Source organism: Macaca thibetana, chromosome 20, assembly GCF_024542745.1.
Source record: "Macaca thibetana thibetana isolate TM-01 chromosome 20, ASM2454274v1, whole genome shotgun sequence".
NCBI lineage: Eukaryota > Metazoa > Chordata > Mammalia > Primates > Cercopithecidae > Macaca > Macaca thibetana.
The window spans coordinates 30576125-30596835 of record NC_065597.1 but is presented as its reverse complement, the minus strand read 5'-3'; the positions used below and the strand labels follow the sequence as shown (position 1 = coordinate 30596835).

At 53.3% G+C, this 20711-nt stretch overlaps 1 long non-coding RNA gene across 4 annotated transcripts in view; it reads right to left on the bottom strand.

Moving 5' to 3' along the window:
- Positions 1-16482, bottom strand: part of LOC126944362 (uncharacterized) — a 28080-nt gene extending 11598 nt beyond the window's left edge. Inside the window, exons 1-5 of one of the 4 annotated variants that reach the window (XR_007722025.1) lie at positions 16419-16482; positions 15227-15736; positions 730-838; positions 355-455; positions 161-261 (exon numbers count right to left, since the gene is read on the bottom strand). This is a non-coding gene — a long non-coding RNA (uncharacterized LOC126944362). Of the gene's footprint in view, positions 1-160; positions 262-354; positions 691-729; positions 839-15226; positions 15737-16392 lie in introns of those variants that run through there. The other 3 variants (XR_007722024.1, XR_007722026.1, XR_007722027.1) reach the window with 3 other exon arrangements.
- Positions 16483-20711: the final 4229 nt, after the last annotated feature.

The following is a 20711-nucleotide window of genomic DNA, read 5'->3' as shown; positions in this document are numbered from 1 at the left end:
TGATCAGAAATGAATAAACATAAATATAAAATAATGGGTTTTCCATGCTGCCCCGGGGAAGAGAACAGGGCTGTCATCTACTTGCCACAGTGGCCCACAGTGGGCATGACAGCAAACAGCGGCACCCAGCCCCAGGGCGGCGCCTGGAGCACTCACCTACCTGACACCACTTGGCCACTGGGGATGTGGTTTTCCAAAGTGTGAAAACCTCTGTTCTGAACACAATGCAGTCTCCCCTCCATCGGCAAAATCCTTGCATTCCTGGTAAAGGGTGGAGTAAAATTGTGCAGTGCACATTTGTGTGTACGACGAAGTTTGGTCCTAGACAAACATGGTTATAGACAGGTTTCTCACCTGAGTGGACATACGAGAGGCAGGACCTGGCTGAAGGTCAGGGGGCAGGTACCCCAGAGACTGCAGAGAACCAGGTGGGCCAACTTCTCAGGGGCATCTTCCTGGGGAGGGGAGTGTGGGTGGGAACCAGAAGCATTGGGCAGACCCCAGCCCAGGCAGCAGAGCCATGCCAGGGGTCCACTGTATTTTTAGTAGAGACGGGAGTTTCACCATGTTGGCCAGTCTGGTTTTGAACTCCTAACCTCAAGTGATCCGCCTGCCTCAGCTTCCCAAAGTGTTGGGATTACAGGCGTGAATCACTGCGCCCAGCCAATGCCTTCAGTTCTATATTGTGCAACTTGCCCCCTGTCATCTGTCTCTCCAGCAACCTCCTACCTGACTCACGAGGCATGATCCTCACACGGCCTCCAGGCTTCTGGCCTCGTCCCCGGCCTCCTACCAGCAATAATCACAACCCCACCAGGGCTCATGGACAGTGCACAGCCTGTAAGTAAGGCACAGGTGTAGCCTCCTGCATGATGGCAGGCGCCTGTAATCCCAGCTACTCGAGAGGCTGAGGCAGGAGAATCGCTTGAACCCGGAAGGCGGAGGCCGCAGGGAGCCGAGATCATGCCACTGCACTCCAGCCTGGGTGACAGAGTGAGACTCCATCCCCAAAAAAGAAAAGAACTGAGGGCATTAGAATGGCCTTGAGCAGTCATAGATCTTTCCTGGCCCAGCACAGCCCCACGGTGGGTCTCAGCCAAAAAATGACCTGGATCTGGGTTTCCCAGGATGTCCCCTGGCCCCTGCCTCATTCATCTTCCCTCTGCTGGGGCTGCTGTGCTCGTCACCTCTGGTTAGATTTTAAAAATCCTGCTCTCTCCGCACCATGAGGCCCCCAGGGCGGAACAGGCCTCACCAAGCAGCCAGCTGTCCTGTGGTTCACAAAGCAGCTTAAAACTCCAGTAATAGATGGCCTCGTCCAGGCTCGAGAATGTGACTCAGAAGAAAAATGAAGACGGGTGTGAATGGCATTCAGGCGAGGGAAAGGCGACCCCCGCACCCAGCACTGTTCCCAACAGCCTTGCCTCTGTCGCTGGGCAGGAGTCCCCCTCATGTAATGATGGTGCTCACCTTTCCCTCCCCACCTCCCCAGCCTCCAGGTGAGGCCATGTCAGGAGCTGTGAGCACCTTGTGCCATATTGTCACCCACCTCCCAAGGGCGCTGTGGAGGCCACCCCAGACCGTGCTGGCAGGACACGGCCACCAGAGCCGGCATTTAATAAACAAGCTTTGGGCTGCCTCTGTGGCTGCAGCTTCTGACTGTAAGATTTCAGTCTTCTTGATTGAATAAGCAAATGAATGAATCCATTCATTCGATAAATATTTGTTAAACTCCTGGTAAGTGTCAGTCCGTGAGCTCAAAGCTGAGCAAATAAAGGAGGGAAGGGGAACCAGCCTCCATGCTTGGAGCGAACCCTCATGCCGATCACAATGAAGACGCCTGGCATTTTCCAGCAGCTGTTCCTTCTCCCTCCTCACCACTGGGAGGCCCAAGGGCTCTGTGGACACGGGGCAGTCTCCGGCCAGGGTGGCTGACCTTCACTGCCAGGCGTTCTTAGGCTCTGGAATATAGACTGACACGGCGTCAGGGACAGCCACCACCCGGCAAATGAGCCTGGAGGATTTTTACCCAAAAAGAGCTGGCTGCTTTGCAGTTCATCCCAGCTTCTCCAGAGAGCTCAGGGCAGGGAGAGCCCTGGGCATCGCTAGGTGTACCCTGCACCCCACTGATGGGCATGCAGAGACCCAGGATGGGGAGGGACTTGCCCAAGGTCACCCCTCCTCTTGTTCTGGGGAATTTCTCCATTCCAAAGGGAACTCTCTGGATTACAAGGGACTAAGGACCAAGGGCTGTCTGAGGGCCCCCTTCTCCAACGGACTGGAGTGGGCTTTGGGCACACATGGGTTTGGAACAGCCCATTGGGCAGCCTCTGTGAAATTCCCTAGAAATGATGAGACTTATCTGCGCCCAGCCCCCACCCTGCACGGGGAGTTCACACCAATTGTTCTTCCCCAGAGACTCCTGCCAACCAGGGAACGTGACAGTTCACAGTGAGGGGCCCAAGGCTGTGGGCAGCAGGTCCTGCTGGGGACTCTGGGCAGGATGCCACCTTGAGACGCCGCCATGGCCACAGTATTCGTGCCAGACCAGCAAGAGTGTCCTGGACACTGCCCAGATGCTGACCCCGTCATCAAAGCAGACACTGGACACTGCCCAGGTGCCGACCCCATCATCGAAGCAGACACTAACTCGTCCCCTCCTGACCCTTGGACACTGCCCAGATGCTGACCCCATCATCGAAGCAGACACTACCTCGTCCCCTCCTGACCCCAACAAAAAGATGCCAAGTCCGGCGAGTTTGCCTGTGCTCAGCACTGTGTGGAGGAGTGGCGTGTTTTCTCGGCACACAGACAGCTCTGGTGAGGATGTAAAACAGCGCAACTGCCACGGAAAGCCGTCTGGCAGTTCCTCAAACAGTTTAACCTAGAGTTATCACATTTTGTGCCCGCCGCCATGCCGGATATCTACCCAGGGAAATGGAAAACATCTGTCCGTCTAAAAGCTTGCACGTGAATGTTCACAGAAGCCACGTTCACTACAGCCAAAAGGTGGAAGTAACCCAAATGCCGATCAAATGACAAATGGTTAAACAAAACATGATCTATGCATGTGATGGAATATTACTCAGCCACGAAAAGGAATGGATCCTTACACGTGCTACAGTGTGGATGAACCTTGAAAACATCATGCTGGGTAAAAGAAGCCAAACCAAAGACAAATATCGTATGATTCAATGTGTATGAAATGCCCAAATCGTAGACACAGTGCTGAGGGATGGAAGGATTGGGGGTTGACAGGTAGCAGTTCAGGAGTGATGACAATGTTCCAGAGCTGACTGTGGTGATGATGGCTGCACAACCCCATGAATCCACTAACTGCTGTTGGCCTGTCAACTTTAAATGGATGAATTGTATGGTATGTGAATTGTATTTCAATAAAACAGTTTAAAAAAATTAATGGAAGGCAAGAATGTAGAACAATTGGAACTCTCTGATACAACTAGAGGGTCTTTACTTGCAGGACTTTGTGGAACTGGCAACATCTATGAAAGCTGACCACGCACAGCCCGTGACTTCAGGTCTTACTCCCAGGACTCAACAGATGTGAGTGCATTTGTCCACCAAGAGACATATGCAGGAATATTCACAGCAGCATGAATGGTGTCAGCCCTAACTGTGAGCAACACACACAAATGAATACACTGATTTGGTCTATTTGTACCATGAAATATCAGGGAATACTATGCAGCAACGAACATGAATGAGCTAAAACAGCATACAACAGCATGCGTGACTTGCACAAACATACCAATGGGCGAAAGAAGCCAGTCATAGCAATGGGCGAAAGAAGCTAGACACAGAAAGCACATGCTGTCTAATTTCACTTACGGAAATCTCAGGGATAAATCTTTTTTTTTTTTTTTTTGAGATGGAGTCTCGCTCTGTGGCTCAGGCTGGAGTGCAGTGGCGTGATCTCGGCTCACTGAAAGCTCCACCTCCTGGGTTCACGCCATTCTCCTGCCTCAGCCTCACAAGTAGCTGGGACTACAGGCGCCTGCCACCACGCCCGGCTAATTTTTTGTATTTTTAGTAGAGACGAGGTTTCACCATGTTAGCCAGGATGGTCTCGATCTCCTGACCTTGTGATCCGCCCGCCTCGGCCTCCCAAAATGCTGGGATTACAGGAAGGAGCCACTGTGCCTGGCTTTTTTTTTTTTTTTTTTTTTTTTTTTTTTTTAAGATGAAGTTTTGTTCTGTCGCCCAGGCTGGAGTGCAGAGGCTTAATCTCAGCTCACTGCAACCTCCGCCTCCTGGGTTCCAGCAATTCTCCTGCCTCAGCCTCCCAAGTAGCTGGGATTACAGGCACACACCACCACACCCAGCTAAATTTTGTATTTTTGGTAGCGACAGGGTTTCACCATGTTGACCAGGCTGGTCTCGAACTCCTGACCTGAAGTGATCCACCCACCACGGCCTCCCAAAGTGTTGGGATTACAGGCATGAGCTGCTGAGCCTGGCCTAATCTCAGAGATAAAGCTGATTAATGGTCAGATTACTGGTTACTGTCAGGGAGTGGACAGCCTAGGAGGGGACATGAACAGGTCTTCTGGGGGCCGGTAATGCTCTGTTTCTTTACCCGGGTGCTGTTACATGGCTGTGTTCACCCTGTGCAAATTCAGCTCATGGTGCATGTATGACTCGTGCGATTTTCGCATGTATGCCATATACTTCCATTAAAACTCTACTAGTACAGGGCCGGGCACGGTGGCTCACGCCTGTAATCCCAGCACTTTGGGAGGCTGAGACGGTCGGATCACGAGGTCAGGAGATCGAGACTATCCTGACTAACACGGTGAAACCCCGTCTCTACTAAAAATACCAAAAATTAGCTAGGCATGGTGGTGGGCACCTGTAGTCCCAGCTACTTGGGAGGCTGAGGCAGGAGAATGGCGTGAACCCGGGAGGCGGAGCTTGCAGTGAGTTGAGATCACGCCACTGCACTCCAGCCTGGGCGACAGAGCAAGACTCTGTCTCAAAAAAAAAAAAAAAAAAAAAAAAAAAAAAAAAAAAAAAAACACCACTCTACTAGTAGAAATATGTAGGCTGGGCACAGTGGCTCACGCCCGTCATCCCAACACTTTGGGAGGCCAAGGCAGGTGGATCACGAGGTCAGAAGTTCGAGACCAGCCTGACCAACATGGTGAAACCCGTCTTTACTAAAAATACAAAAAATTAGCTGGCATGGTGGTGCACGCCTGTAACTCCAGCTATTCAGGAGGCCGAGGCAGAAGAATCATTTGAACCCAAGAGGTGGAAGGTTGCAGTGAGCCAAGCAAGATTGCACCACTGCACTCCAGCCTGGGTGGCAGAGCAAGACTCCGTCTCAAAAACAAAAAAATAAAATAAAAAGAAATATGTTTTGGCAGTTAATGAAAGAAAACAACCCAATGTCCTTCAATGGATGAGCAGATAAGCTGTGGTCTCTCCATACCATGGAATACTATTCAGCTGTAAGAAGGAACAAAGCACCCACACACTACAATATGGACGGGCCCTGAAAACAGCGTGCAAAGAGGAAGAAGCCACACACACAAACTCACACAGTGTGATTCCGCTTACATGAAATCTCCAGCACAGGTAAAAGCCGACGAGGGGTGGCCTAGGAAGAGAGGGGACAGGGAGGGACTGCTCGTGAGGACAGAGCTTCCGTGCGCGATGATGAAAAGTTCTGGAATTAAATACTGGTAATGGTGGCAACAACTCTGTGAATGTACTAAATGCACACGTTAAAAAGAAGTTAATGCAGTACCAGGCGAGTAGCCCAGTATAAGAAGGGCCTGGACCTCTCATGGACAGGCCGCTCTTGATAACACCTTGGTGTGTATTTTTATTTGGGGTCCTCACTGTCTGCCAGGCTATAGGATAAGCCACTTTCCTACTGCCTTAGTCCATGTTCTGTTGCTTATAACAGAATACCTGAAACTGGGAAATTTACAAAGCAAAGGAATTTATTTCTTACAGTTATGGAGTCTGAGAAGTTCAAGGTTGTGGGGAGCCTTCTTGCCGGTGGGAACCCTCTGCGACGCCCCGAGGTGGCACAAAGCTCCCCTGGTACAGGGGCTGAGCGTCAAGCTCAGGTCTTTCGAATAAAGCCACAGTCTGCTTCCATGAGAACTCACTCCTCTGTTAACCCATTAACCCAGGAATGGCACAGTCCTCACTACCCAGTCACCTCTTAAAGGCCCCACCTCTCCACACGGCTGCATCGGGGATTCAGTTTCAACCTGCATTTCAGAGGGGACAGACATTCAAACCACAGCACCTGCAATCTCTTGTTTCATTCTTGACACTGTCCTGGAGGCATTGCCTCATTTTACAGAGGAGTCAGAGGCCCAAAGAAGCCGAGCTTCCTGTCCAGTCACAGAGGGCAGAGCCAGACTTGAACAATTCTGCCAAAGGCCACGCTTTAGCTGGGCTGGGCTGCTGCCGCTCTTGGTCTATACAGATACCGGGCTTCCTACCACCGATGGGAGATCAAGACTAGGGTTCCTCAATCCACAGCTCACCTGGGGTGGCGGCAGGGTGAGCCACTCGCTGAAAGGTAGCAAGAAGATAGGTGGATTGTACGGCCCCTGGCAGAACACCACCTCCCCACCAAAGCCTTCCCCTGACGGTGGGGAAAGGGAGGAAGGCGGGACTTGAGCCAATTCCTTACAATAAATGCCCCTACACACACGTGCACACACACACATACACACATACATACACACATATACACACACGTGCGCGCACACACACACGTGCATGCGTGCACACACACATACACACACATACACACACACATACACACACGCACACACACACATACACACACGTGCACACACACATACACACACGTGCGCGCACACACACATACACACACGCACACACACATATACACATGCACACACACACACATACACACATGCACACACACATATACACACACATGCATGCACACACACATACACATATGCACACACACATATACACACACGCGCACACACAAATACACACGTGCACACACATACACACACACACGCACACACATACACACACGCACACACGTATACACACACATATGCACGAACACACACACGTGCACACACACACATACACACACATATACACACACACGCGCACACACACACACAAAGAGGCACACACAAAGATGAGGATGCTGATGGCCGTGGCAGTGTTTAGTTCATAGATAGCCCTCTACACCCCAGGCTTGCGGCAGACGGTTCCTGCCTCCTTCCCTTTGGTTCCCACAGCAGCCTTGGAAGCAGGTCCTAGTGTTTTCTCCATTTACAGCTCAGGATACTGAGGCCCAGGGAGGCTCAGCCTGCCATGCAGAGTGGGGATTCCAGCCAGACTTGGACTCCAGAGCCCCCATGTGACACCACCTGCCAACAGGGAACCTGGGCCCTGAGTACTCCCCTGCGATGGCCAGGTTTGATCACCATGGTGAGCCTTGGAACCCTCCCCAGGTGGCAGGTTACATAATGAGAGAGAAACTAAGTTGCAGGCTCAAGGTCAATGTCTAAAATCAAAAGGCTCCATAATTCCTCAGGAAGTGGTTGTAGGTGTTCAGAGGCCACCACCTGTGAGGAACAAGCTAGCAGGCTTCCAGAGAGGCCACCAGCATTCTGGCGGGAACTGGAGATGCCCTGCAGGGCTGGGCACGGCTGCATGCGGAAGCAGCGGGCAGGAGTCAAGCTGGCCCTGGCCTGGACTCGTCTCCTCCAGCAGGGAGCAGGTAGGAGCCCAGGACTAAGGCCACAGCAAGAGGCGGCCACCCGGGCAGGTGCTAGCCATGGGCTACAGGGAGCTTTTTCAGATCTGGGTTCATGCCCATGAATGAGGAATCTGCCCTAACAGAACCGGGCCTTGCCTGGCCCCAGGAGGGTTCATTTAGTCATTCAACAAGAAGTTACTGGGTGTTGTGATGGTCAATTTTATGTGTCAAATTGGCTGGGCGATGGCGCCCACATGTTTGTCAGACGTTATTCTGGATGTTTCCATGAGGGTGTTTTGGAATGAGAGGAACATTTTGATCGGTAGACTTTGAGTAAAGCAGGCCACCCTCCAGAACGTGGGCCTCATCCAGTCAGTGAAACAAAAAACACAGAACAAAAAAACTGATATTCCTCAAGCAAGAAGGAATTCTGCCAACAGACGACCTGGGACTTCAGCTGCAACATCAATGCATCCCTGGGTTGTCAGCCTGGTGGCCACCCTGCAGACTGTGGACTTGTCAACCTCCACAATCACTTGAGCCAATTTCTTAAAATAGATACCCCTACACACACACGCATGCACACACACGTGTGCGTGCACAAATATACACACACATGCATGGACACACATGCACACACGTGCGCACACACGCACACACTCCCACACATACATGCATACATATGCACTCTTTTGGTTTTGTTTTTCTGGAGAACCCCAAAACAGACACCTACTCTCTGAAAGGGCTGGAACTCAGAGTGGTCACCCAGCCCCTAAGGCCTCAGTCCGCCCTGTCTGTTAAAGGCGTGTAACAGCACCAGACCTTCAAATACGTTGCAAGACCAAACAGGACCGCACGCTCAGTAGCTCACGCCTGTAATCCCAGCACTTCAGGAGGCAGCGGTGGGTGAATCACTTCAGGTCAGGAGTTTGAGACCAGCCTGGCCAAAATGGTGAAACATCGTCTCTACCCAAAAAATACAAAAAGTAACCAGGCGTGGTGGTGGGCACCTACAGTCCCAGCTACTCAGGAAGGTAAGGCAGGAGAATCACTTGAATCCGGGAGGCAGAGGTTGCAGAGTCGCGATCACACCACTGTACGCCAGTAACAGAGCGAGACTCCATCTCAAAAAAAAAAAGACCAAACAGGACAGAGCAGCTGCAAGGGCTTTTTTGGCCCAGGAGGCCAAGGCTGTCTGCCAGGTGCAGGCTCCTCCGGAAGCGCTGTGTGACCTAGACCACGGGACTGCACCTCTCTGGGCTTGCATTTCCTTGTCTGTGAAATGGGGTGGTGATAGTTTGGCCTCATGGGTAGCGATCCTCCAGTGAGGACCAAACAGAACAGCGGGTGGAGAGCTGTGCCCACCCATAGAGGCGCCCAAGAAACTGCATCTGGATATAAATCTGTAGTCAAGTCAGGGACTTTCTGCATCCCGGTCACCTGGGAGCTTGTCTAAAAATGCAGGTTGAGGCCGGGCGCAGTGGCTCACGCCTGTAATCCCACCACTGTGGGAGGCCGAGGCGGGCGGATCACCTGAGGTCGGGGGTTCAATATCAACCTGACCAAAATGGAGAAACACCATCTGTACTAAAAATACAAAATTAGACAAGTGTCACGTGGTGCATGCCTGTAATCCCAGCTACTCGGGAGGCTGAGGCAAGAGAATCACTTGAACCCGGGAGGCAGAGGTTGCAGTGAGCCGAGATCGCACCATTGCACTCCAGCCTGGGCAACAAGAGCAAAACTCGGTCTCAAAAAAAAAAAAAAAAGATGCGGTTTGCTGAGCCCCTTCTGACCCACCAGGTTTCAGTCTCCGGGTAACAGAGCCTGGGATCTGCATCTGAAGCACATCTCCGGCTGACCAGGAGGCACTTTTTATAGAGGGGCAGCGAGGACCCTGCATGCAGACAGTGCTGTGCTCTCTCTAAGTGGCAGTAGCAGCCTCCAACCTGGGCCGAGCTGAGTTCTCAGCCACAAACAAACAACGCCTGATAATGAGCTACCTCATTACTTCCCAGACTGGCACCCCCCTCTGCCACCATCTGCCATCTCACCTGTCACCTGGCGCGGCCCCCATCCTCCCGTCAGCAGGAAGCAGGGCCCTGCTGCCTCAAACCTCCTTCCACCAAGTCGTGCCTGCCTCTGCTGCCACAGGGGGCGGGGGTTGCCGCACCAAGGCCGTGCCACAGACATGAGCTGGGGGTGCAGATGGGGGGGACAAGTAGTTGGCTCCCCTGGGCACGTTCTCAGCCATGGTTCTTTGGCTGATGTTGAATTTATTAGGCAGGGAACTGGTTACAGAGTGCAAAATTCCCTAGGTGCAAAGGTGCCAGCCCCAGCTCCACGCTCCCTTCCTTCCTACAGAGCTCCAGCTCTGTCCAGCGCACCAGGGTGCTGCTGAGACATGACCTTCTCTGTGGCTGGCAGGGCCATGTGCCCAGCGCTGCCAGTGAGACCTGCAGGTCAGTTCGGGGGCTTCTGGAAAAGCCTTTACCTCAGCTGGACCATGCACTGCTCTCCCTCCGGCCTGGTACACTTCGTGACCTTGGCGGTGGAGCCACCGTCTTGCAGTCAAGAGGACAGGAATGGGTGAGGTCGCTGTTCCCGTGGAGTTGCTGCCTGGCCAGGACTGCCTGTGCCTGGATGCCACCGGTCATTGGACGAAACACTCACCCTAGCGCACTGGGCCCTGTGTCTGGTTCTGTGGCCCGCAGCCACACGCAACCCGGGCTGGCTCAGGACTAAAGCAAGAATGAAGTGAGACGTCTCCTTCACAGCCCTATTCGGCTCCCAGCTTCCCAGAGGCAAGCAATATGACCAGTCTCTTGGGGTCTTTCCAGAAATTCTGGACGCATAGATAACCACACGATTCTATGTTGTTTTGCTTTTGTGCCCACATGGTGGCATAGAGCATGCAGACCACGCTGTCTGCCCTCGTACCTTCTACCAGACGTTGCACCTAGACGTCCTCCACAGGGACAGTTACGCTGGCTGCGTATCACTGCACGGTGTCAGTCACCTGAATTGGTTTAACCCATCCCCTGCCGATGGTCGTTTCCAACCGTTGGGAGCAAACGCTTTGGCAATGATTTTTAAAGGTACTATTTGGACAGATGTTGACGAAAGACAAAGGCGCCCTGTGAAAAGCAGGCTGTGAGGCTCAGCCAGAAGGCCAGCAAGGAGGCGTCCCTTTTGATTTCCTTCTCCAACCAGGCGGTGGCTTGGCCCTGCCTCTGGGCTCGGCCCTCCCCCAAGCGTAGACCCGCCCCAGAATTGGCTCCACCCCCTGGACCTCCCTTAGCTCCCAGAAGACGGGCCCCATCCCTACTTGGCCCTGCCCATGGGACAACTGGCCCCTCAAGCATGGCCCCACCTCCAGGAATCCTGGCCCCACCCACAGGCCTGGCCCTGCCCCTTGAGGCCTGGCTCCAGCCCCAGGATCCTGGCACCTGCCCCGGTCCTAACCCCACCCCTAGGAGATGGGGTTCCACCCCAAGGAGATCTGGCCCCTCCTACAGTCATGGCCTCATCGCCAAGCAAGGCACCACCCCAGGAGGCCTGGCCCCACCCCTTGAAGTCTGGCTCCTGCTCCAGGACTGGTCCCATCCCCACGAGACCTAGTTCTACCTCAGGGAAATCTGGATTCTACCCCGTTACGGCCCCAACCCCAGGGGACTTGGGTTCTCTGCAGGAGCCTGGCTCCGCCCCCAGGCCTAGCCCCACCCTAGAAGGCCTGGCCCAATCCATTGAGCTCTGGCTCCTGCTGCAGGCTTGGCCCCATCCCCACGAGACCCAGTTCCACCTCAAGGAAATCTGGATTCTCCCCTGAGTTATGGCTCCAACCCCAGGGGACATTGGTTCTCTGCAGAAGCCTGGCTTTGCCCCCAAGCCTGGCCCCACCCCCAGGAGACCTAGTTCCACCCCACGGAGATATGGCTCCTCCCACAGTCATGGCCCCACCCCGGGAGGTCGGCTCCTCCTCCAAAAGCCTGGCTCCGCCCCCAGGCTCTTTCTCCCTCACTGGGTGAGCCCCCACGGCCTAGTTCCTGGGCTGCTGAAACTGCCTGCCTGCTGGTCTTTTCGTCCCCACTCCTGCCCCCTTCTCACTCCCCATCCATGCCACTCAGTCTTCTTAAAACCCTCCAGGGGCATTGCGCCCCCATGGCGAGGACCAAGCCCCAAGACGGGTTCTGGGGCTTTGCGGTACTTGCCTCCCTGGCTTTTCTGTTACTACACACGTGCTGCTTCCAACCCCGCCACCTGCTGTGCCCTGCTGTTCAGAGCGCCTCCACCCTGCGGACCCTGCTTCCAACGGCAGGCGAGGTATCTGCTTCCCCCGCCCCCGGGTCCCCCAGCCAGAACCAGCCACTCCTCTGTCGCCTGGTGCCCCCCTCCTCTTTGGAGCTTGCAATTCTAAGAGCTGACGACGTCCACCGCGCCTGCATTTTGCTCGGCGTTTCCTGGCATTGTCCGTCTCACTTAATCCTCAAACCGCTTAGGGAGGTCAGACCATTGTTACTCTCACCCCAGAAGAGGAGACGGGGGGCTGTTTGCATCCGTGTTCCCTGGACCCAGCACATGGGAGTTTGTTGGTTGAAAGAATGTGTAAATGGGGTGGGCAAAGGAGGAAAAAGAGGCAAAGACAATTCCAGTTTCCATGGCAACGGAAAGGCTACAGGACCGTGAACAGGGGGGACCGAGGAGGGAGGTGCCCTGGGGAGCAGGATCAACCGTGGAGTTTCAAGGTCCAAGGGACTGTAGGTTTCCTCTAGTCCAAATGTTCTCGCCTGGGGTCAAGTTCACCCCTCAGGGAACATTCGGTAATGACTGGAGGCATTTTGGGTTGTCATTTTGCTTAGGGGGTGGGTGCTACTGGCATATAATGGATTGAGACCAGGACTATGGCAGGATGCCGTGCGGTGCAGAGGTCAGCCTCCGCAACAGTTATCCAGCCCAAAATATCAACAGTGCAGAAGCTGCGAAGCCCCGATGTAGTTCAATCCTGTTCTGGGTTAAATTTTCTCTACAACATTCTCCCACCCCCACCAGAGCTTCCTTCAGTCTTTGCTTAACCACTTCAAGTGATGGCGAGCTCACCACCTCTAGAGGCAGCTGGTCCAAGGTGATGAGTTTCCACCAGTGCCAAAGCTGATGAGGCGCCCAGGGGAAGTTAAGTAAAAGCCTCAACTGCCAGAAAAGCAAGTGCTTGGCTGTCACTGAAGGGCTTCAGGAGGAGCAACCCCCACCTCCACCACCCAACTTCAGGCTGTCCTTATTCTCCTCCATAGAGGGGTCTCCAGAAACCAGGGGCCTGGGAGGAGTTCAGACGGTTCTGCTGGTTCTTGCCCTAGGATATCTCAGCCTGGAGAGGCAGGGTGGGAGTAGGGAGAGGCAAGAAGGAAGCAGGACTTGGCCACCTTAATACCTAGAAGTAAAATTAAGTTTCTGAAATATTAAAGCCTGATTAATGATTTGCATGTGGAAGTACTTAGGGGGAAATGTATGTATTCTGAAACACATCAAAAAATAAAATGGATGGGTAGATGGAGTGATGGGTGGATGGGTGGATGAGTAGATGAATAGATGGATGGGTGAATGAATGCGTGGGTGGGTAGGTGGATGTGTGAATGATGGGCCAGTGAATAGGTGGATGGATGGATGGATGGATGGATGGATGGATGGATGAGTTGATGGGTGGGTGGGTGGAGGAATGGGTGGATGGATGGGTAGATGGAAGAATGGATGGATGGGTGAATGGATGAATTGATGGGTGGGTGGGTGGAGGAATGGGTGGATGGATGGGTAGATGGAAGAATGGATGGATAACTGGATAGATGGGTGAATGGACAGATGGGTGAATGGATGAATTGATGGGTGGGTGGGTGGAGGAATGGGTGCATGGATGACTGGCTGGCTGGCTGGTTGGATGAATAGGTGGATGGGTGGGTGGATGGATGGATGGATGGGTGAGTGAATGGACTAATGGTTGGATGGGTGGGTGAATAAATGCATAGATATGTGATCAGGCAAATATGAAATATTTTTTATTGTTCTATGATTAAGCCTATATCACAGATAAGGAAACAAGGGCCAGAAAGGTTAGGGAAATCACTCAAGGTCACCCAGCTAGTGAATCATGGGGCCAGGATTTGCACCTGGACTGGATTTGCAGAGCCATTTCTGCACACCCCTCTGGAACTCACCTCTCCCATAGGTGGTTTTTGAGGGACATGGCTGCTCCAGGGTTTATACGGGAGAACTGTCCTGGCAGCAGCCTCACCAGAAGGGTTTGTCTTGAGGCTGCATTTGCAGGGCACTCTACAACAGCTTTGATGATACTGATGGAGATAGTGGGGTGGGAACAGGAAAAAGGTGTAAACTTAGGGAAATCAGATGCTCTTCCTGACCAAGAGCTCCTTTAGATGCCGGAACAAGAGACAGGCAGGCCCCGCCCTCATGGAAGTCGCACTGTGTTTTCCACCTCCTCATTATGATTTTACCAGCAGGTTCTAAAGCAAGGGTTCTCAACACTATTCATGCCATGGATCCTTTTGCCATTCCACTAAAGTCTGTGGATCCCTGCCCAGAATAATGTTTTAAATGCATAAATAAATGCATAGACTATAATCAAAGTCAGTTACATATATAACTCTAGATGGAGATTTAGTGATAGGGGTTTCTTTACAGCACATTAAATAACCAGCTCTAACCATCCCATCTCCTTTGTTAGAGGTGGGCCTGTGTGGGGCGGTCTGCCGCTGTGGAATCCTGCAATTCTGGTTTAGTGCATTAACCCCAGGGGCTCAGATGGACCTGGGCTCGAATACCAGTTCACAAGCTGGGGAACCCTGAGTCATGGCATCACCCAGCCTGGCTTTTCTCATCTGTAAAGTGGGGGTGATCACGGCGCCTGCCTGGAAGAGGAGGTAAAGACCGTGCTGCTGTGAGACGTCTCTCTGGACAATAGCTGCGGGATCCCTGTCGAGGTGTCTGTGAGCAGCAAAGTCACAGCTGACTGATCCCCCCGAGTCCAGGGTCTGTGTGTGTGAGTTAAATGTTGGTGAAAACAAGTACATACATTTTTCTTGCTAGGTTCACAGGCCCGCAAAGTCCTCCATGAGTCCCACAGAAATCCCTGCTCCTGGGGGAATCAGATATCCACTGCCTGCACCAGCAGACTCTCTTGGGCTGTCCTTGTCCTCCAAGCAGTGGGAACTTTTAAACCTCTTGAGCTCAAGTGGCTGCAAGAATGTCCAGGCTGTTAGAGGGCAGTGACCCCCCCAACCCCCATGGGCCAGCAGGCTGATGTTTTGCTTTCTGTTCAGCCTGGAAGGGAAGCACAGCTAGCCCTGAGCCGGGGACAGGCCTGTCAGGGTCCCTCAGACCTTGAGCCGGCAGCTGGGGAGAAGCAAGGCTGTTTTTGTGCCTGCTGAGTCCCTGGGGCCAACCAGCCAGGAAGGCCACCCAGGGCCAGGCCCCTCTACTCACCAGCCAGACAGCTGTTTTTTTGCAAGTCCTGGCAGCATGGAAAAGTTCTGACCCAGCTGGGAAGTGGAGACGTTACCCAGCTGAGTGATCCCGGCTGTGGCTGGGGGCCTGGGCGTCTGTGATGTGGTCCGAAGCTGGATGTCCACCTTACCCGTGGGGTAAGGAGTGGTGCCCACTCACCTCCCTGCCCCTGGGGCCCTGGCATCCAGCCCTGCCGCTCCTGCCCCGACCAGAGGGGAAAATCGAGGGCACTCGGGTAGGGGAACAACCAGGCAAATGGCAGGGGCCGTCCAGATTCCTGGGCGGGGAGGAGATTTCGCTGACCAGAGAGGAGTGGCCCTTCCAGGGAGACGCAAGCCTTGCGCAGCCTGTGCCACCGGAGTTCAGCAGGGTTCAAAGCCTGTTTCTGGCTGAGCGGTCGGGGACCAGTCCTGTAACCTCTAGCGTCCTTCCTCATTCGGTGGGGATCGTAGGGCATTCAGTCCTAAGAGGGAGCAGGTGCAGCAGGGCCTGCGTGGGGCGGGGGAGAGAAGCGTGCCAGCACTGATTAACAACAGGCGCCCTCTGGGCCTCGGCTTCCCCAGTTGTACACTGGGAGAGCTGACCTCTAGAACTGACCTGACCCCTTCCTCTTCCCTGGAAACAGAGCCCAGCCTCCTCCCTGGCCAATCATGGAACCTCCTGCTCTCCTTTAAAAACTCATTTGGGATCAGGTGCAGTGACTCACACCTGCAATCCCAGCACTTTGGGAGGCCAAGGCAGGAGGATCGCTTGAGTCCAGGAGTTCGAGACCAGCCTGGACAACATGGCAAAACTCCATCTCTACAAAAAATACAAAAAGTAGCCGGGCATGGTGGCACATGCCTGTGGCCCCAGCTACTTGGGAGACTGAGGTGGGAGGATCGCTTGTGCCCAGGAGGTCAAGGTTGCAGTAAGCCGAGATTGTGCCACAACACTCCAGCCTAGGAGACAGAGCGAGACCCTGTCTAAAAAAAAAAAAAAGCCTGTTTGGTTTAGTTTTGCGCATGCAATGTGGAGAAAGAACAAAAGCACCACTCCCCACGTGGCCTCCACCCCATCGGAGTTCACTCCCCCGATCCATCCCAGACAGGGCTGCTTCCCCTCACACATGTCCTCACTCATCATCACACCCAACAGACACTCACAGTGGGCACCGGACCGCTTTTCCCACCTCATGTCGTGCCATGAAGCAGCAGTGCGTGTTATGCTGTAATTCTCGTAGACACTGCTTGTCCTTGCACACATTATTTATTTATTTATTTATTGCAAAATAGCTGTTTTTCTCATTGTGAAAGCCATACGTACTCATTGCAAAATTTTCAGAAGATTGAAAGTGTAATGAGAGGAGGGAGGGCAAGAAGCCACCATCATCTCATGACCCAGGAGTCATCACTGCGAGCCCCGTGGTGCGCGGACCGCCAGATCGTGATTTTCAGAACTCTCCACATAAATGTATTGAATGATCAATTTCCAAATTTAAGAGCATACCTACAGATCTGCTTGCTGCTATATATATTCTTACATCATCTGCATGGGTATGCACATGTATGTGCATACACTCATATATATTCACACTCTACATCTATGCATATAATGTTTTTATTTCATTTTATACTCTTACAATTCCACTGAGATTAGGACAGCGAGCATACTAAAATATGTCATCTTCAGAATTTCTGGACACACACGGGCACATTTTCAGATGTGGTGCCATCTTTCTGACTTGCCCCTATGTGAGGCCTCTCCTGCCAGCCCCGTCACTTCCAATCTCCTCTCTTTTCCACCCGCCACGTGCTCTGGAGGCTGACCTACCCCACCCCACTGAGCCCTCTGCCTTTCAGTTGGATTTGGCCAACAGGAGACTGGGGCAGAGAGTGGGAGGAGAGGGGGAGCGTGCCTACCCCCTGTCTCCTCCTGGTTGCTGGTGGTGGGCGGGGGCCTCCTTCCCTTCTGAAAGCCTCAGCTCTGTTTGGGCCCACGGGTGGTCCCAGCTACCCTCTTTCCAGTCCTGCGCTGCTTCCTATCCTTCCATAACCTCCTTTCACCCCCTCCTCAACACACCTTTAAAACCCACCCCTTCACTAGGTCCTTGAACTTGCGCATCTGTTTCTAACCTGGTGCTATCACTGCATTCCATTCTGTGCAAGTTCATCGGTTCAGGTCACCAAGCCTCTACGGAGTGACTGTGAGTGGTTTCCGAGTTTTCGCAATAATTATGAAACCCCATTACTCTTGTTTCTTCATACTTGCCCTGTGCCTGTCTTTGGGATAAATTCTGGGAAGTGAAATTGTGGGGTTCGGGGGTAGGCACATTTTAACATTTCTAACCATCGCTCTCTCCTTCTTTAAACCATCTCTTTTGATGATCTCACAATATTCCATCTAGAGAAAAAGGCGTCATTTGTTCTTCCATCTCCTCTTGTTGGATGTGTAAGTTGCTTCCAATATTTTCTATTGTGAATTACACTATGATGAGCATCTTTACGTGTGAAGCTTCGTCTGTGCCCAGGATTGCTTCCTGGCTGTGTGGTTTTGTTGAATCGGCTCAGAGACGACACACGGGGACCTTGAAGGCAGTGTTTCACGGTTCATTTAAAACAATCATACTTGGCCGGGCACGGTGGCTCACGCCTGTAATCCCAGCACTTTGGGAGGCCAAGGTGGGCGGATCACGAGGTCAGGAGATCGAGACCATCCTGGCTAACACAGTGAAATCCCGTCTCTACTAAAAAAATACAAAAAATTAGCCAGGCGTGGTGTCAGGCGCCTGTGGTCCCAGCTACTAGGGAGGCTGAGGCAGAAGAATGGTGTGAATCCGGGAAGCGGAGCTTGCAGTGAGCCAAGATTGTGCCACTGCACTCCAGCCTGGGCGACAGAGCGAGACTCTGTCTCAAAAAAAAAAAAAGTATACTTGCCAAAGGAATTCAACTCTGACCAAGTGACAAAAACTAACAATTATAACTGCTTTATCTCTAGATGTCTGTGTGTATTAGTCCACGTGGACTGCTATAATAAAAACTCCATGGACCGGGTGGCTTCTAAACAACAGAAATTTGTTTCTCACAGTTCTGGAAGCTGGGAAGTCCAAGATCAAGGCCCTGGGAGACTCGGTGTCTGGTGAGGGCTTGCTTCCTGGTTCACAGATGACGCCTTCTCACCCTGTCCTCACATGAAGGAAGGGGGGCACGAATCCCACTCACAAGGCTCTACCCTCCGGACCTCATCACCTATCACAGGCCTTACCTCCTGACGCCATCACTTTGGGTGTTAGGATTTCAACATAGGAATTTTGAGGGGGACACACCCAGCCCATATCACTGTGCGTCCATTGGTATCAAGGCCATAGCACCTCCACTAGGAGAACAGCACACACAGTCACACAGAAATATGTAACCTTCAAAACATAAAGAACTGGCCAGGCACAGTGGTTCACACCTGTAATTCCAGCACATTGGGAGGCCGAGGCGGGTGGATCACCTGAGGTCAGGTGTTTGAGACCAGCTGGGCCAACAGGGCGAAACCCCATCTCTCCTAAAACTACAAAAATGAGTTGGGTATGGTGATGCCTCCCTGTAGTCCCAGGTACTTGGGAGGCTGAGGCAGGAGAATCACTTGAACCTGGGAGGTGAAGGCTGCAGTGAGCTGAGATCGCGCCACTGCACTCCAGCCTGGGTGACAGACCAAGACTCTGTCTTAAATAAATAAATAAATAAATAAATAAATAAATAAATAATAAAAAAAATCTAACCTAAAGCTTCCCCCAGAACTGCTGCTCCCGCTCCCTTTCCTCCTACACACAGAAGCTAAACATGCTTGGCTGCTGTGTTCTGGCCAAGCTAATAGCGCAGGGAAAGGCCTGGGCTCAGGGCCTCTGTTTGGTGCCTCTCCCTCGTGGGGCTCCTGAGCCCTCTGTTCCGGGAACAGAGCCTTTGCTGGTTACAAGGGGTCTGTCATCCGTCGCTCCTCTTGGCATGAATGAATTTCAGGACTCATTGAAAAAGTGAGTCACTGGCAGGGAATCTCTGCCACGTGCTGCAGAAAACCTCCTGATCCAGCGTGCACCTTTCATTCCACCCGATTCAGAAATCCTCCTGCTGGATCCCACGCCTCCAAAGTGCTCATGTTCCCCATTGGAGCCTCAGAGCATCAAATGTTCATCTGACTCCAGCGTTCCTCCAGCAAAACCTTTGCTTTCTCTCAAATACGTGGGTGTTACGTGGACTCTCCCCTCTCTGCCCTTGAGGAAATCTTGTCCCTCTGAGGAAATGCCAAGCCAGAGCCACACGCACATCTGGGCTCTGATCCCACCCCCCCACTCCATGGAACCCTGCTGACAGCCCCCCCTACTCCAGGGCTGGGGCACTTCCCAATGGAAACCAAAGGGCGGGTCCGCTTTGCATTCATTCATCCATCCTTTTCAGGAGCGTTTGTATGTGTGAGCCACTGAACCCGGCGTTGGACATATCTTTTTAGGGACAAAATTCCCTTCTCTACACCCTCCAATAAAAGCAGGGACGGTCTGGTCGCGTGCCTGTGTGGGGAGACCGGTGCCTTTGCAAGGCATTCTCACACCCGGTCAGCCCCCCCACGACCCTCTGTGGTGGTGACCATCATTGACCCACTTGAGAGGACACGCAGCCTGCCCATGGCCACACAGCTCGAGCGTGGTGGAGCCTCGTGGACAGGGTGTGCGAACCCTGTGCCCCCACACTCGATCCACCAGGATGGGCTGCCTGTCCCTGAAACACACGGAGGTGGAGGAGGCGGGACCTTCGCAGGGGTTTTCGGGCTAACAGGAGAGGTGTGCAGTGCACAGCAATGGCTGTGTAGGCTGCAGGGCGTCCCAGGGCTGCAGACGCTGGGGGTCTCACGTGCAAACTGTGCTGGGTGTGGGGTGAGCGGCAGTGTCTCAGGGTCGGGCGCTCCCCACGGGATGCATCCAGGTGTCCTCACTGGGACGCAAGCTCCGGAGGGGGAGGCCCCGTCTGTTCTGCTCACCATGGCTCCCAACCCCAGCACCCAGCCAGGCCCCACAAGCACGTGGACTGAGAGAATGGATTCTCTGGTGCTCAGGGGAAGGAGAAGTCCAGCCTCAGTTTCCCCGCCTGCAAAAAGGGCGGGCGGGACGCCTGATGTCGTTTGGAAACTGCCCGGGCGCGCCACCTGCTGGACGGAAAGGGCAGCACACGCGGTGGGAGCCGGCTCCAAAAAGCCCCGGGTGCTCCTCCTGGCCGCGCATGGCCCACCCTTCCCTCAGAGGCCACGCCCTCGGGCAAAAAAGGCCAGGAGCCTCCTTCCTCCCGAGCCCCCGGTGGCACGAGTGGCCCCATGCCCTGTGACAGGCAGGGGCCAAAGGGGGAGTCAGGACCTGAGCAGTGGCCCAGAAAGGACACCTGCATCCAGGGAGCCTTGAAACCTCGTCCTCGGCACACTTATACTCACACTCATCATCACACACCACACA